This window comes from Olea europaea, unplaced genomic scaffold, assembly GCF_002742605.1.
Source record: "Olea europaea var. sylvestris unplaced genomic scaffold, O_europaea_v1 scaffold343, whole genome shotgun sequence".
Lineage (NCBI taxonomy): Eukaryota > Viridiplantae > Streptophyta > Magnoliopsida > Lamiales > Oleaceae > Olea > Olea europaea.
In genome coordinates this window covers 481,208-499,210 of record NW_019253349.1, presented here as the reverse complement: position 1 = coordinate 499,210, position 18,003 = coordinate 481,208, and the positions used below count along the sequence as shown (strand labels likewise).

The 18,003-nt window shown below is 32.9% G+C and overlaps 1 non-coding gene and 1 pseudogene across 1 annotated transcript; one reads left to right on the top strand and one right to left on the bottom strand.

Moving 5' to 3' along the window:
• Nucleotides 1-7,651: 7,651 nt before the first annotated feature.
• On the bottom strand, nucleotides 7,652-7,723 carry TRNAN-AUU. The gene has a single exon. It is a non-coding gene; the product is annotated as a tRNA-Asn (tRNA).
• Nucleotides 7,724-8,051: 328 nt separating this feature from the next.
• Nucleotides 8,052-9,071, top strand: LOC111386131 (annotated as a pseudogene).
• The last annotated feature ends 8,932 nt before the right edge of the window (nucleotides 9,072-18,003 follow it).

Here is an 18,003-nt window from a genome sequence, read left to right as displayed (position 1 = left end):
ATATACAATACTCATGCATAATGATTAGATATCTTTCGATTTGAATCTAACCATAGGATAATCCAAACAAAGAAAAGTCGAAATTAAAGGTGGCATTGAAGTTTTGAACCAGTTATTACATGTGATAATACTAATAAGAATACCCACACAAGTATCATGCATTCTCAAAATTCCTCAATCTCACTTAGCACTAATATAGCCTCATGCACATCCTTTTCAACAGACTTTTAAAAGAGAAACTCTAACTTTCTATTAAGGCAACACCACCTCAAAGTTTATTCAGGAAAAGTTCTTCCAATATCTTTGTTAATTTTAGAGATACTCATACTTAGTACTGAACTTCATTAACCTTCATCTAAGAACCAGCATTATTTAATTAGGATAGAGTTATCGCAAATTTTATAAAGTTGAAACTATCCACGTATCGATTGACTTGATATTACCCTTTGAACTCGTAGATTACTTGTTAAATAATAACAGATAGGTTTGCCATCATTGGTAGACCTTTTAGTTCAAGAGTTTCAACTCTATCCTACTCGAAGTAGATGTTACTAGATCTATATTTAGAGGTTTAGTTAAAAAAAAATTGCTAAGTTATCGATTGACTTAACATAAGTTAGGGAAATTATTTCATTCTTGATTAATTTCCTTATGTAGTCATGTCTAAGACTCATACGTCTAGACTTTCCTTTGTATACCTCATTGTATGTCTTTACTAATGTGGCTTAATTATCACACATGATATATTTTGAAGATGTATTCTTCGGTCCCAAAGTTATCTAATGAAGTAGATCTTTAAGTTAGTCAACTTTTTTCTCAGTTTCTAACAATGCTACGAATTCAGATTCAATAATTGAATGTGTTATACTTGTCTATTTCTTTGACTTCAAGAAAACGACAATTCCTCCAAGAGTAAACACCCAACCTGAAGTAGATTTTCTTTCATCCGTGCTAGATATCTAACTAGCATCAGTAATTCTCTCTAATATAGTCGAGAATTTAGCATATTGAAACCTAGGTTCTTGGTTTTCCTTAAATAGCCAAGAACTCTTCCAATGGCCTTCCAATAATTCTTGCTTGGGTTACTAGTAAACCTACTAAATTTACTGATTGCAAATGCTATGTTCGGTCTTGTACATTGAACTGCATAAGACTCCCTATAGCACTTGCATACTCCAGTTGAGAAACTACTCTTCCATCATTCTTTATGAGTTTTAAGCATGGATCAAAATGGGTACTAAATTCGTTTGTATTGAAATGTTTGAACTTATTTATCGCATTCTCAATATAATGTAATTGACTTAAATAGTAAATCCCCACAGTTTTAGTAACTTTGATACCCAAAATGGTATTCACTTGTCCAACATCCTTCATTTTGAATGAGGAAAATAGAAACATCTTCGTTTCTTCTATTCTGTTCATGTGATTACTCATAATCAACATGTCATCAACATATAACAAATAAATCTCAAATAATTATCACACAATTTGGAGTACAAATATTTATCTAGACTATTATGCTTGAAACTAAATGAAACAATAGCTATGTCAAATTTTCCATGCCATTTCATAAGTGCTTATTTTAAATTGTATAGTGATTTCACTAATATCCACACCTTATGTCCATTTTTGGGTCGAGCAATCCTTTCAGGTTGTTTCATAGAAACCTCCTCATCGAGATTCACATTCAAGAATGCTGTCTTGATATCCATTTGATGAACATGCAAATCATATATAGAAGCCAGTGCGAATAATATCCTAACTGATGTTATTCTAGCTATCGATACATAGGTATCAAAATAGTCTATTTATTCATTTTTCAGTAACCTTTGGCTACAAGTTTAGCCTTAAAGGTATTAAGGGAACCATCAACATTATATTTTCTCCAAAATACCCATTTCCATCCAATAGGTTTGGATACTGGTGGTAAATTAACAAGTTCCCATATATTGTTGGACATAGTTGAGTCTACTTCATCTTCAATAGCATCTTTCCAAAAGATGCTATCATGAGAAGCCATAGCCTTTCTGTAAGTTTTGGGATCCATTTCCACTTGTAGCACAAAATGAGTAGTTTTTACAACATCCTTCTCATTTTTCTCTACTAAATAAAGGAAGTAAGTTGGGAGTCAATTTTATCCAATCCTAAACACTTCTCAATTCGAGTTTTTTTGCTTCTTTGAGGTTCACTAGATTCATGAACATCTTTAGAGGATGTTTCATGTTGTGTTCCATTAGAACTTGAGATCTCTTTAAGAGTTTCCCATAATTCATTATCCGAAGGTAGTGAATTCTCAAAGAACTCTACATTATTGGATTCAATAATCACATTAGTTTCCAAATTTAATAATCTGTACGATTTGCTATTTCTAGCATATCCAAAAAGACACATTTAATTCCTCTTGGACCTAACTTGATCCTATTAAGGTTTGTGTTCTTAAAATAAGCAAGACACTCTACACTTTGAAATGAAATGTTATGGTTTCTTCCTATCCATAATTCATAAGGAGAAATCTTTGTAGATTTAGAAAAATTCCTATATAATATTCTACATACACTCAACAAAGCTTCACCCCATAAATTAAATGGCAACTTAGCAGAGATTAACATGATATTTATCATTTTAGCTAAAGTTCTATTTTTTATTTCAGCCAAATCATTTTGTTCGAGTACCTAAGTGCTGAACATTGATAAATTATGCATTGTTCACAAAATGAATTAAAATCACTAGAAAAATAGTCACATCCTCTATCATTTTTTAAAGTTTTTATTTTCTTATTTAAGTGATTTTCAACTTTATTCTTATATGTTTAAAACATATCAAAGGCTTCATGTTTATATTTCATCAAATAAACATATGCGTATCTAGAGTAGTCATCTATAAAGGTAATGAAATACATATTTCTACCTCTTTAGTTAACATGCCATTTAATTCACATATATTCGTATGAATTAATTCTAAGATACTAGAAGTCTTATTTACACTTTGATAAAGCTTCTTAGTCATCTTAGATTCTATACATGTTTTACATTTGAATGTATTGTTTTTATTTTATGATATTAAGTCACATTTAAACATTCTTTTCATGAAGCAAAAATAACTTTTTTATTAATCATCTTGTCAACAGTACAAAGTTCAACCATTCTTTCACAAGAAAATCCTTTTCCAACAATTTAGGAATAGTACAAGTTTACTTTTATGCTCGATTTTCAAAACAGATTTTCGCTAACTAAGTTCCTATTCATGTTCGGAACATGTAGCACATTTTTCAAAGTAACGATCTTTCCAAAAGTGAAAATGATTTCTACATTTCCCTTCAAACCACCTTGGAGCGGACTTTGTTACCCATTTGAATCCCTTTATCTCCATCCACTTCATAATATAATTTCAAGAAAGACTTGTCATATGATACATGTACAGTTACACATGTATCATACCACCATCTAGGAACTTTTCTTTTGATTGCATTAATGTCGCTTATAGTGGCCACAATATTGTCTTCTTTGATAGAGTTTACCTCTCCTTCGGAGTTGTTTTGTTTTGATGTCGACATTCCTTTGTATAATGTCTAGGTTTCCCATATGTAAAACAACCACCTTTGGACTTTTTCTTAAACTTGTGAAAGTTTCTTAAAGGCTTTCTCTTGTTGGATTTATTAGAAGGTTTGGTCATCTCCATGGCATTGGCCTTGGATGCACCATCATAAGAGTTATCATTCTTATCTCTCACCTTTGACTCTTCCTCAGTGCGAAGATGTTGCCGTAATTGTTCAAAAGAGTAATCTTCATAATTATGCATAATTTTCTTCTAATATCCTTTCCGAGCTTTCTAGAATTTTGCAATAATTACTCCCACTTGAAAATTTTTCGAGATCTCAAATTTGACAGCCATCAACTTATTGACAAGGACTCGGCCTTCATGAATTTGAGGAAGAAGGGAAATGTTATCAAGAAATTAAAAATATCTTGAAATTAAAAATTTCTTCGTACCTTTCTTCTTCCACTTCGTACTTGCTTTTCAAAGCGTTCTAAATTTCCTTTGCAGAAGAAGTTTTAGTGTATAGATCATACAATCGATCAGATAGAGCATTAAGAATATGAACACGGCATATAAATTCATCTTCTTGACTCTTTTGTCTTTTGAATCTTACGGCATCTGTTTTTCCATTTGTTGGTTCTGGTAGCGGTGCCAATTTCGGATCAAGAATATAAAATATTTTCGACACCGTGAGAAGTAACTTCAACTTGTCTTGCCACATTTTCTTGATCAAAACGATCCAAACGAACGATTCTTAGTTTATTAACTTGATCGTCACCATAGTGGTTTCTTCTCCATTGCAGAATGTTGTTTGAAATCCTTGAAAATATGCTTTACACACAAGGGGATGGAGAAGAAACAAATAACAATAAGAAGAAATAAAAGGAAGGACAACAGAAATTGAATGGAGGCTCAAATATGTGATCGTTGTCCTCAAACGATATTTGCCCCCTCTCGAATTGAACTTGATACTTAAAGGGATTTTTGGCAAATGGTTTGTAAGATTTATCAAGTCTTGAAAATGATTAGCACTTAAGCACTTAGTGAAATCATTCAAAACTACTTCTATATTTTTGCATTGATCATCAATCACCTACTTATAAGCATCAATTAATGTTACACGAAGTGGTGCCAAAACACAAGAAAGACCACCAAAAATTCAAACAAAAATAGTCCTAACGACTAGCAAAATGTTCTATGCGATCGCATAGAACATACCTATGCGACCGCATAGATCATCCAATAGCCATGTAGGATAACATTTTGTCCTCCATGTTTCACATTTCATTCTATACATCGTTTCGCATACTTTTATTGATTTTGAAAAAAAATATTCAACTAATATTGATCAAAAATTTGGGGTTTTTATGTAATAATACAAAAATTCTCTAAAATATTCTTAAGTACAAAATTTTGCTTTCTTGGGGAGAAACAACATCATATTCATTATAAAGTTATCTTGCAACAATATTATAATATTCATATAAGTATTATTGGTATTTTTTTTCAAGGTGATAATACAATGTTTTTAGAATATTGGTAATGAGCCATAAATCTTATTCAAATTTAGTTCACACACATAAATCATATCATTTAAATATTAATATCCTAATGCAAACAGCAAAGGACATAGAGTGAATGACCTTGCGTATTCTATGCATTCAATTACTTTTTCAATTTTAAGCAGTTTGATCATTACATTTAGGATTATACGAGTAGAAGTCTGAAAAATAAAATGAATTAGGCTCATATTTTAATATGATAATCTAGCACGACAAGCATATATATATATTGGTCAAGATATGAATTAGGCTCATATTTTGGTCAAGATATGATACAATATGAATATATGACCGCACACAGAAAACAAGATTAAAACAAAAAATAGATTGGCCGAGAAACCGAGTATTTTATTAAACAGCCAACAGAGAAAATAATATTGTTACAACAATCTCAGCAATTCCACTAAATTGAATGAAGAGTCTACTATTTATAGAGGACATGTCAAAACTTTAAAAGTAACATAAAAGATGGAAACTAGGTGAAAATATGTATGAAAACAAAAAAGGAAAAAATATCGTGCGATGCCATCGCTATAACACTGTCTAGCGCCAGGTGAATGACAACCTGTCACTCGAACGAGAGCTAGACGATAGGCGAGTGACAGTTTTCTATTCCAAAAGTTCATCTACCACTCAACCGATAGGCTAGAAACTGTCCAGCGCATAAAATCCAACATTTTTCTACTTGGACCCTATTTTGGCATCTTCAAGCCCAATACTGCAAATCACACAACCTTAGATTGAATTTGGGTCATAAACCCAACAATCTCCACCTTGACATAAATTTTGGTGCGATGAACAGAGCTCCAAAATTTCTTCACCTAGAAAAATAAGTCTGGCTACAATGAAACAAACTAAGTTCTTCAACCTAAACCAAACTTTTTCAATCACACAAAAAGATACTCTTCCTATTCCACAATATCTAACACGGATATATGGACCCAAATACCGAGTTTCTCGAAATTCACATAGAATTAGAATTTACAAAATAAGGTTGAAGCACGTTTTGTAGCAGAATCAACTCTCAATACTTTTGTCAAAGGTCCCTTGCTAGTCTCAACACTTTCAGAAACCCTAAAAGCATGTGCAACCAAATCAGCATCCCCGTACCTACCTCCAATCGGTCTATCCCTGGTAGTTCAATACGATGGAACTGCAAACAATAGTAGCAAAATGGAGTTACCCATATCCTCCAAATCGATTTAGTAGTATTCTTCAATATGGACCTAGAGCTAAATCCTAGTACCAAACTGAATATCCACCATGGTACTAAATCTGTGCTAACTTTTCTTCATTGGTTATACCGTGACCTTACATTTTGTACAATCGGGACCTCTTCCGTCTACACAACATAACTCAAACACCCTTCCGCACCTTTAAAACTCCACCTGCTCTAGAGAACGTGTACCCCTTCGAACCAAGAGTACTCAACGAAATGAAATTCTTCTTAAAATTAGAATATATAGAACGTGATTAAGTATTCTACCCTTTCTATCTATCAGCTTCAATCTGACTCTCCCATACTGGTTACCCAACAAGATTCGTTGTTACACATGACAATGACATCTTTTGTCATCGTTTCATATGCTTCAAATAAATTTCAATTGGGACACACATGGAACTCACAAGTTGTATCCAAAATCTACTCATCGTCAAGTTTAGATTCTATGTCAGAAATCGTGAAGAGATCTCTATCACTTAAATATCGTCAACTATGTTGGCCTTATCCGAAGTGTTAGATTACTTCCCATAATTTGCAGTTGAATTACCTTTGCTTTGCAACTTCTCACAATCTCTCTTAATGTGTCCTTTCTTCTTGCAATAAAAATAAACCTGATTGTTGAAAGTCAACCTCGACTTATCCCTTCGCCGATCACCATGAACCACAAGATCTTCTCCATCTCTAGACTCAGATCCAACTAAATGATTTATCTTTTCCTTTGAGAACAATGCATCATACACATCTTCAATGGTGAGAGTATCAAAACTATACAAAATTGTGTCCCTAAATGAAGTAAACAAAGTGGCAACAAACATGAGAGGTTTATGGCTAATCTTCTTTACTATGGTTTACCTCTAATGTCTCTAAATTAGTGACAATCCATTTGAACATAGCCAGATAATTTCCAAAGATCCACATTCTACCATGCAATGAGATTACAATCCTTGCTTCAGATGTAATTTACTCGTCAAACATTTAGTCATGCACAATTGCTCCAGTTTCAACCACAACGCAGTTGCTATCTCCTCCTTCAAAACATCCTGAAAAATATTGTTTGAGATGAAAATAAATCCGTGAAAGTGCCTTTTGATCCTTTCATTGTTTCTCTTCTATTGTCCAAGTTGTGGGTACCCCGTCAATTTCACTATTTTGTTCTATGGAACAAAGGATTATCCCGAACCTACACTGAGGTATTGACGGTGATTTTCAAATCTCGCAGAACAGAATGTGATGCGATGAGATAGAAAAAAGATAGGGACCAAGTTACCTACTCTTAACAGTCAAAGCAAGCCCCTTTATTCTGAATTCTTTAATTCAGAATGAACCAAATCTCCCCAAGTAGGATTCGAACTTACGATCAATTGGTTAATAGCCGGCCGCTCTACCATTGAGCTATTGAAGAACAACGAGAAATTAGATCTCATAGAGTTCAATTCCCATTCTCAGCCCATGATCAATATGAGCTTGAAGCTTCGTTAATAACTCCTTGAACTTCTTCATAGTGACTTTCTTCCATATCTCATTTTAGAGGGAACCTCAAAGTGGCTCTATTTCATTATATTTCATCCATATCCCAATTCCATTCATTTAATGCCCCTTTGGTGTCATTGACATAACAAATGTTATTTCTAGTCTATCTCTTTCTATTTCTTTTCTATATATAGAAAGTTCAAAAATCATCATATAATAATCCAGAAATTACAATAGAAAAGAAATAACGGAGGTTTGTGATGATTTTTGAATCTTTTCTACTAGGTAATCTAGTATCCTTATGCATGAAGATAATCAATTCGATTGTTGTGGTCAGACTCTATTATGGATTTTTGACCACATTTTCTATAGGGCCTTCTTATCTCTTCTTTCTTCGAGCTCAGGTTATAGAAAAAGAAACCTAGAAAAAGGCATCAGCAACAACTGGTTTTATTACGGAACATCTCATGATGTTCATATCGATCTAGACCTCATACAATAACTGTCATAGCTCTACCATACCTTTTGTTTTCATTTCTTCGGAACAATCACAAATACTTTTTTGATTATGGATCTACTACCAGAAATTCAATGCATAATTCCAGCATTCAATGTGTATTCCTAAAAATAATTCCATTTTTAATTATTTAACCATTTCATTTTACGAAGTTCAATGTTAGCCAGATTAGTCAACATTTATATGTTTCGAAGCAACAACAAGATGTCATTTTTAACAAGTAGTTTTGTTGGTTGGTTAATTGAGCACAATTTATTCATGAAAAGTCTTGGATTGGTATTAGTCTGAATACGGTAAAATCATTCTATTAGATCGAATAAGTACATTCGATCTAATAAGTAGCTTGTGTTAGAATTGAGAAATTCTATGGCTCGGATCTTTAGTATTCTCTTATTTCTTACCTGTATCTTCCATTTAGATAGAATACCATCACCTATTCTTACTAAGAAATGGAAAAAAGCTCAAAAATGGAAGAAAATGTGGAAAGTGAGGAAGAAATAGATGTAGAAATAGAAACAACTTATGAAATGAAGGGGACTAAACAGGAACAAGAGGGATCCACTGAAGAAAATCCTTCTCCTTCCTTTTTTCAAAAGAAAATGAAAATCTGAACAAAATCGATGAAACGGAAGAAATCCAAGTGAATGAAAAGAAAAAAAACACAAGATGAACTCCACTTTCGATTAACAGAGACAGGCTCTAAAATAGCCCAGTTTATGAAGATTCCCGTTCAAAAGTTACTTCACTTTTGAAAAATTATTAGATGATCCCTTAATATGAAATGGTGTTGTTTAGAATTTAAATAATTCTTAAATCAAATTTTAAATAAATTTTATACATTCGACAAAATGTGTATTCAATTTAATTATTTTCAAAATATTTTTTAAGTCCATGGGCTAAGGTACAAATGTTCTAGTAGCATTCAATCCATATGGGTCGGGGTGTTACAACACGGTTTAGTCGATTTTATAGACTCGTCATTTTTCTTATCACACACACACACACACTTTAATTACAAGTGGGAAATTAAAATGAGAAACTAAAATAATTATAGCAATTCATAGCATCCCATATCCATCAATCGATCTCATACTATGACCTAGGAATGTTTAACTAAGCAAAGTTAAAATTTTTATTATGAAAAAAATTATGATTTAATTGTTATGTTTTCCATGTTACCGTACATTTTACATTTTTCTTCCTATGCATCTTATACATAGAGATAAATGTAATTTGAAGAGGACATGTATTGGACTAAAAATTAAAGTTATGAATGAAGATGGCTATGGAAGACTAAATGCTAGGAGAGGGAATCATGTTAATCAACAAAAGATAGTTATTCGAGCTTACCTTGATTTTAAGATAGACAAATCTTTAGACATTGACAATCACATACTAGACATGTACAAATATTGGCTAAAAGCAAAAAATGTGGGTTACAGATTAGTGAACGACTGGCAATAGGTCATTCGCTAGAAATTCTTACACCTCGTGAGAAACTTATCGAGAAGCTTATAAAAGAAAATAAGCTATCTAAAATTTTAAAAAATAAATGTAAGGAAATTGACTTTGAGGATTTTTGCAATGCCTATATCCATAATTGGGAGACTATGATTAGTGATGTTATCTCTCACTTGGGAACCAAATCGGCATATACTTCAAATGACGAAGTTCCAATTACGGTAAACACTAATGATGAGGAAGAGAAAGATCCAGAGAACACCATGAGTGAATGACTAGAGATTATGGATATTGCTCGTTTATTTGAGAAATAATAATAAAATTTATTGAATTATTTTTCCTATTTCAAGATGTTTTCAACCAAAAGAAAAAAAAAATCATGTGATCAAGATGTGAAATATTTCACTTTGTCCTTCCATTCCAAGTATTCTGTATTGGTATACAAAATTACTAAAAGTTATTATTTCTTATTTCAAGGAAAATGTCATGAGCAAACAAGAAAAACTTGATAAGGTACCTCCGGCAACCAGTTCAAAATCTTGGTAGACTGAATCGGACACTAGCTTCACCTACACCACCAGCTCCTATTACTTTTCGCCCATGCCTAGGTTGTTGAGTTATTTCGAAGCCATAAAATCCTACCTTCAATGGAGCATCTAGTCATCTAGTAGCTCAGGAATAGCTTCACAATTTAATACGCATTTTTCNGAAGCCATAAAATCCTACCTTCAATGGAGCATCTAGTCATCTAGTAGCTCAGGAATAGCTTCACAATTTAATACGCATTTTTCAATATAATAGCCTGCATTGATGCTAAAAAAGGTCCAATGTCCAAAGCTTATGTTTATCAATGATGTAAATCACTGGCGTTATTTAATGTCCCGAACTAGGACATAAGAGTAGCAAATGGCGTTAACTTGGGAACAATTCTAGGAGGAAGTGTTGGACAAGTTTTTTTCTCAGTCTCTAAGGGATTTCAAGGAGAGCGGATTCCTTCAACTCAAACAGGATAACAAGTCCCTAACCTAAGTATGATTTTTATATCACATTGATTCACATCATACCATGAGATGGTGGAATGAGCTCATGCTCGATAGAATTAACTCATTCTCTTTAGTATCAGAAGGCTAATGTAGAACAACACAGACAATTGTACAACCATTAGGATAAAGGATAATTTAGAAAGAGAAAGTGGAATGGTCAAGACCAAGGAAATGAGAAATTGCTGAATAAGAAAGCTATTATTAGATCTAGTGCCGATAAAGGCATAGTAGCTGTAGTAGCTCTGTGTTCTAAATGTGGTAAGCCTCATCGTGGGAATGCCTATATGGGAAAAATGCCTATTTTTGAAACAATAAGCTATATCACTAAGGACTGTACCACATTTACTCTAAAGAAGGATGACAAAAATGATCAGAATAAAAAGAGAAAGCATGAGTTTTTACAGTGACTCGAAGAAGGTAGGGGAGAATACAAATGTAATAGCAGGTATTTTACTGATATCTAATATACCTACTTATGTACTATTTGATTTAGGAGCTAGTCACTCTTTTGTACCAATGTCTTTCATTGCTAAACCTTGTATTACTTGCAATAAGTCAAAGAGTACACTAGAAGTTAGCATCTCCTTAAGCAGAACATTGAATACAGAACAGTTAACGAGGTCGGTGAATCTTGAAATTGAGAGAAAAATATTAGAAGCTAGTTTGTATCTGATAGAGATAAAAGACTTTGATGTGATTTTGGGTATGGATTGATTGAAATATAATTAAGCAACAATTAGTTGTATAGAAAAGGAAGTGTCTTTTCAGAAACCAGGAGAAGAACAATTTTCTTTCCCTAAAATAAAGACCAAATCCCATCTACAACTAGTATCATCCTTACAAGCTGAGAAAATATAGAGAAAAAACATATTAAGGGTTTCTAGTTATCATCTTAGAAGAAAAATAGGTGACGACAAAGATTGAGGATATACCAGTGGTATAAGAATTTATATATGTGTTTCCAAGATCTGTTTGGTACTCCACCAGATAGATGAGTAAAATTCACAATAGGTTTGGTTACTGAAGCAATACTAGCATTTAAATCCCCGTACAGAATGGCTTCAAAGGATCTTCAGGAGTTGAAAATTTAATTTAAAAAATCGTTGGACATTAGCTTTATTCAACCATGTGTTTCTCTGTGATGCGTACCAGTGTTGTTCATAAAGAAGAAAGATGAAAATATGAGGATATGAATCGACTATCAAGAGATAAACCATTTGACCGTCAAGAAAAGTATCATCTCAAAAGAATCGAGAATTTGTTTGATCAATTAAAAGGGGCTAAGATACTTTTTAAGATTGATTTACGATTTGGATATCATCAATTGGAGGTTAAGAAAAGTGATGTACACAAGATACTTTTAGAACTCATTATGGATATTACGAATTCATTGTTATTCCGTTCGGTTTAACTAATGCTCCAACAGTATTTATGGATTTAATGAATCATGTGTTACATCAATACTTGGATCAATTTGTTATAGTCTTCATTGATAACATTTTAAATACTCCAAGAGTAAAGATCAGTAGCAAGAACATCTATGATTAGCGTTAGAAATACTACGTGAGGAAAAATTATACTCCAAATTCAAAAAGGATTTTGGTTAGAGCGGGTTAGATTTCTCGGTCAAGTAGTACTATCTAGAAATTGCAGTAGATTCAGCAAAAGTGGAAACGGTAACAAATTGAAATATACCGATTAATGCTTGTGAAGTTTAAAGTTTTATTGGATTGGCTGGGTACTATCGAAGATTTATCGAAGAATTCTCCAAAATATCTAGACCAATGAAAGTAGTAAAGTTTCGATGGACAGATAATTATGAACAAAGTTTTCAGGAACTAAAGTAAAGATTGATTATAGCACCCGGGTTGACCATGTTCGAAGGTATAGGAGGGTCTGTTATATATAATGATGCATACAAATAAGGTTTGGAATGTGTACTGATGCAGTATGAAAAAGTGATTACTTATATATCAAGGTAGTTAAAGTAACATGAACAGATTACTCGACACATAATCTAGAACTTGTGTGGATAGTTCTTGCATTAAATATATGGCGTCATTACTTATATGGAGGGAAGTATGACATTTACATGGATCCTAAGAGTCTCAAATATTTCTTCACACGGAAGGAATTAAATATGAGATAGAGGCAATAGTTGGAGCCAATAAAGGATTATGATTGCATTATTTATTACCATCCGAGTAAGGCTAATGTTGTTGCCGATACTCTAAGTAGAAATCAATGGGATAGTTGGCATCATTACCTACTATTCAAATGGAGTTGATCAAAGAATTTCCTAATCAAAGTGATTACCACACCAAAGCAAGTTAGAGCTCATTTAGTAACTTTGGTGGTTTGACCTACTCTTAGAGATTTGATCATAGAAGCACAGGGTAAAGATCTATTCTTGTAAAAGATAAAAAATGAAATTGGTACTGATAGGAGAAAGGATTTTGAAATAGTTTTGGATCAGACACTGATGTTTAAAAGAAGAATTCGCGTGCCTAACGATGAAGATTTGATGAAAGAGATATTAGAATATGCTCATTTTACCGCGTACACTACACATCCCAGTGGTACGACAATATATCAAGATTTTCGAGATATATTTTATTGGAAGAATATGAAAAGGAGTATATGCCTATTTGTGGTAAAATGCATAGCGTGTCAATAAGTTAAAGCAAAATGCTAAAGAGCGATAGGGTTGTTAAATCCTTTTCTTACAGGTTGATTTGATTGACTCGGGGTCATGGATAGTGGTAGATGATGATACAGTGTACTATGGAGAAGTTGGGAGACTTAAAAATATAAGTTGAGTAAAAAATTGTTTGTGTATTTCAAATAATAAGTTTTCGATGAACATCGATTGTGGAACTACCTTAAGAAGCTTTTCATGACTTGGTTCTATTTAATATAAATCTACATGCTAGTCTCATTTTTCTCTCATAAATGTTAGCAAATTATTCACTATTGCTTCATTGTTGTTGTTATTGTTGTTGTTGTTGTTGTTGCTGTTGTTGTTGTTGTTGCTGTTGTTGTTGTTGTTGTTATTATTATTATTATTATTATTATTATTATTATTTTATTTTTTTTAAGTTTCCAACTTTTGAATTCAAATTTAAAAATTCATAGCTCATTTTTTACTTGAAATTTTTTGGGCAAAACAAGTGAGCTTTGATAGTCTCATGGGCTAGTTATTCGGTAAACTTGAAACCATCCCAATCCGATGTCCGTAGAATTTGACTGTACATTTTAAGTAAATTGTGCTAGTTTTCTTCCAAATGGAATCGTTATGGAGATTTGAAAATTATTTTAGTGCCTCATATGCTATCAATGAGAGCCAATTTTTAGAAATGTTATATTACAAGAATTTCCTACTCTCACGTAAAATTCCATAAATTTTCGAGATCGATAACTATGTAAACAAATTTTTTATTTACTAGTTAGTTTTTATGCATGTCATTGTTCACATAGATAGTAAAATTTTCATGGACTTTGTTCAACATTTTTAATTGTTTCTTTTGGTATCATTTCACTATTTTCCTACTGCCCAAAGTGACTTCACTTCTAAAAAATTATTAGATGATCCCTTAATATGAAGTGAGGTTGTTTAAAACTAAATAATTCTTCAATAAAAATTTAGTTAAATTTTTATGCATTCCACGAAAATTGTATTTAAATTATTTTTGAAATAATTTTTAAGTCCACGAGCTAAAGTACAAATGTTATAGTAGTGTTTCTGTACATAAGGTCACGCATTACAATGTAGCTTTCCTTTTACATATCAACATCTCAGTGGAGTTGGAATTCCTTTTCTTTTGAAATACAAAAACAACAAGAGTAAACACAATTATTAGCTTGTTTGATTTGCACTACGATCTAGAAAAAATTAGAGTTTCGTGTTTGAGATCCTGACACTCTCTCTCATGTCAACGTAGTTTCTTCCTTTACACTTGGAACAAACTATTAGAGCATGTGGGTTTCTCCAGTGGTAGGAAAGGTGGTCACGAATACTCCGACTGTCAAGTTAGTCTATATATGAGTAAATATTTGAATATGAGACGTGTTAAAGATGTGAGCCACTAAGTAAAAAGGGTTCAGATTTGGGAGAGTATTGATAAGAGTGTAAAATATAATGTTTCTCCCTCTTAATTATTGCATTCATGTGATTATTTGATACCAAAATGCACTCATTATACTCATATTTTGATTTAGGTTGCATTTTGGTATAAAAGATGGAAGATAGAAGAAAAGAGCGAAAAATGACCAAAGTGGAAGAAAATGAAAGTTCGGGGACTAAAGTGCAAATACTCAAACTTGTGTCTAATCTTATGATGAAGATTCGAAAGTGTTAGAGGTCAAGTGGATGGGAAAGAAAGTTAAAGGGATGAAATATCATCAAAGTTTGATCACACATCAATTCCNTTCGAAAGTGTTAGAGGTCAAGTGGATGGGAAAGAAAGTTAAAGGGATGAAATATCATCAAAGTTTGATCACACATCAATTCCTAATCGAAAAAAGTTACGCATCCTTTCCAGCCTCATATTGGGACCGATTTTTGACATGACAAATGATCGAATTGGAAGATGACATTTGAAGAAAAGTTGTAGCCCTTTGAGTTAGCTTTCCAACGCAACCTGAATCACTTTAGTCAGACATCGGAAGGGAAAGTTTGGCCAAAATACTAAAAGCTATCCGGGGGGAAAAAATAGCAATAACCATGCGATCGCACAAACACATGTAGTGAATTTAGAGGTGCATTTTTATTATTCCATGTGATCGCAATGAACTATACCATGCAGTCACATGGTTCACTTCCAATGCAAAAATTCCAATTTTAATTTGAGTCTCAAACTTATGGAAACACGTCTCCTACGCAATTTTATGACCCTAGGTCATCCCAGAATGCCCCCCATTCATCTCTTATTAATCTTCTCTCAAGTTTGGCTCAAGAAATCGAATGAAAACTAAATTCCTAGGTAAATGAGGAACTCATTGGATTTGGCTACTTCACATAAATTATTCATGTAAATTGGTACTTTTATTGTCAAACACTTCTAGATCTAGATTTTCTTTCATGAAATTGCTTGGAATTGATTTAACTTTTACTATATTCTTCATAGGCTCAATCACATTTTCTCTATTGTAGAATTAAACTAATTGTTAAATTTCGATTTTATTAAATTTTATTAGTGGATTATTTACTACCTCATGTATTGTGTATATGGTTGTTTCTTAATCTTAGTCCAGTAAACGTGTGTAGGAATAGTTTGCAAAAGTCTAGATTTTAGGATTACAATTGAAAATTAATTGATCTTCATTGTTAAATATTCTTATTAGAGGGTTGTGATAAAAACCTCTAATTGAGTAAAAAGCCATGAATTGTTGATGTCGATGGTCCAATCTAATTGAGGGAATTTGAATGCTTAACTAATTTCGCATATTGATAATTAAATTCCATTCCAATTGACCATCTACATTTACATAAAATCATAAAAACCCTAGTTTATTTGATCCTTGGTGAAATTTTCATCTCCATATGGAATTGACACCCTAAATCTATACTATACTCACTGCATTATACTTCGGGTGTAATCAAGTATAGAGAATAATGAGAGAGAAAAGTTGTAGTTTGAATGTATGAAAGTGCATGTCTTATCTTAACAAACGAAGTGCCTTGTCATAGGCATCATTCTATCAATCTTAAGCTCGAGCACATTTAGTGTTCTGACCATTTACAACTCTATGGTCTATGTTGTATAGGCTAGACTTGACATATTGACTTAGTAAAGTAACTGTTGTAGTAAGTTGTCACATAAATCACTCATAGAAGATCTTGTGATGAATATCCCATGCAGTGCTCTAACTGCCTCGCCTTATCAATAAGGGTTCAGCCCTTGTGCATGGGTTTGCCCTCTCTATAGGGGTTCAATCTCTTCATGATGGTTCGACAGAAATTGCCACACGGATAGAATGATATGAAGTGTGGGTCTAGATTTTCTTGCTATGTATCTGTGACGTGACCATTCTTGGAGTCTCATTAGAAGAGGTATAACAGTAGCAACCCAAGACTATAAATGAATGTTTATATAATGAGTGGACTTTTGAGTCAAAGTGAGTTCACTTGGTCGTATCGTATGTTCTATTTCTAAAGATATGGTTTCTCTCATTGCAAAAGGATAACATAGAATAATAGCCCTCCAATTTAAAGCATGATTATTCATATAATGCGTGGACCAAAAATGGATAATATAAGCTAAATTAGGTCAAAGGTGAGACCCTTGCTTGAGGCTTGCCCATTTATGAAGAGCTAGTAAATGCAGAACCCCGTTAGCAAAGCTAAAGGGTTGACATGACAAGATATTGATAGGATGCATGACAAATGATTTCGAACGTCTCATCTTTCCAAGAAATGATAGCAAGGCCCTCATGTGTTTTCAAAACAATATGTCATACACATTTAATGCACACTGATGGTTACAATTGCAACCACTTAAGGTAACACACCTTAGTGCATGTCGAAGCCTTTGATTCAAAATAGGAGGGACGTATTTTCATATTCAATAGATCAAATGGAGGAATAAATGGATGTCCCAAATTAAATATCTTTGATCCGATGACTACGATTTGCCTTTTTACCTGTAAAAGGAAATCGTTAGGCATTTTTAATCTTTTTTCACTTTTGAAACAAATTTCTTAGAAAATATCGTCCTGGTCAGGTTTTCCCAATGATGATGTGACTATTTTCAACAATTCCATCGTCTTTCTACCAAATTTTTGAGTTACGGTAAAGTTTTGCATAATTTGAGCTCCAATCTTCACCTCCTTTCTATTTCTTCTAAACGATTTGAATAAATCAATGTCAATATCTAGTTCCTAGAATAGATGTATAGGGTGTTTATCTAGGGACAAATATGAGGTTAATATGCTTTTAGGCTAGTCAAATGTTGTACCTATTTATAGGATTACAGAGGTGATAGTGGGCCCTGTAGTGCTTATATGATGCAAGAGGAACCCATAGACTAAAATATTCCATGGGGATTTCCAAAGTGCCTTTTACCATGACCGAAGCTGAGCTGGTCAAGTTTAAGGACAAATTTAGGATCCCTAATGCTGTAAAACTGGTTGCACCCTTACCTAATGAGCGAGCTTATTTTCTTAGGAGAGATTGTGATAATGTCAGCGATG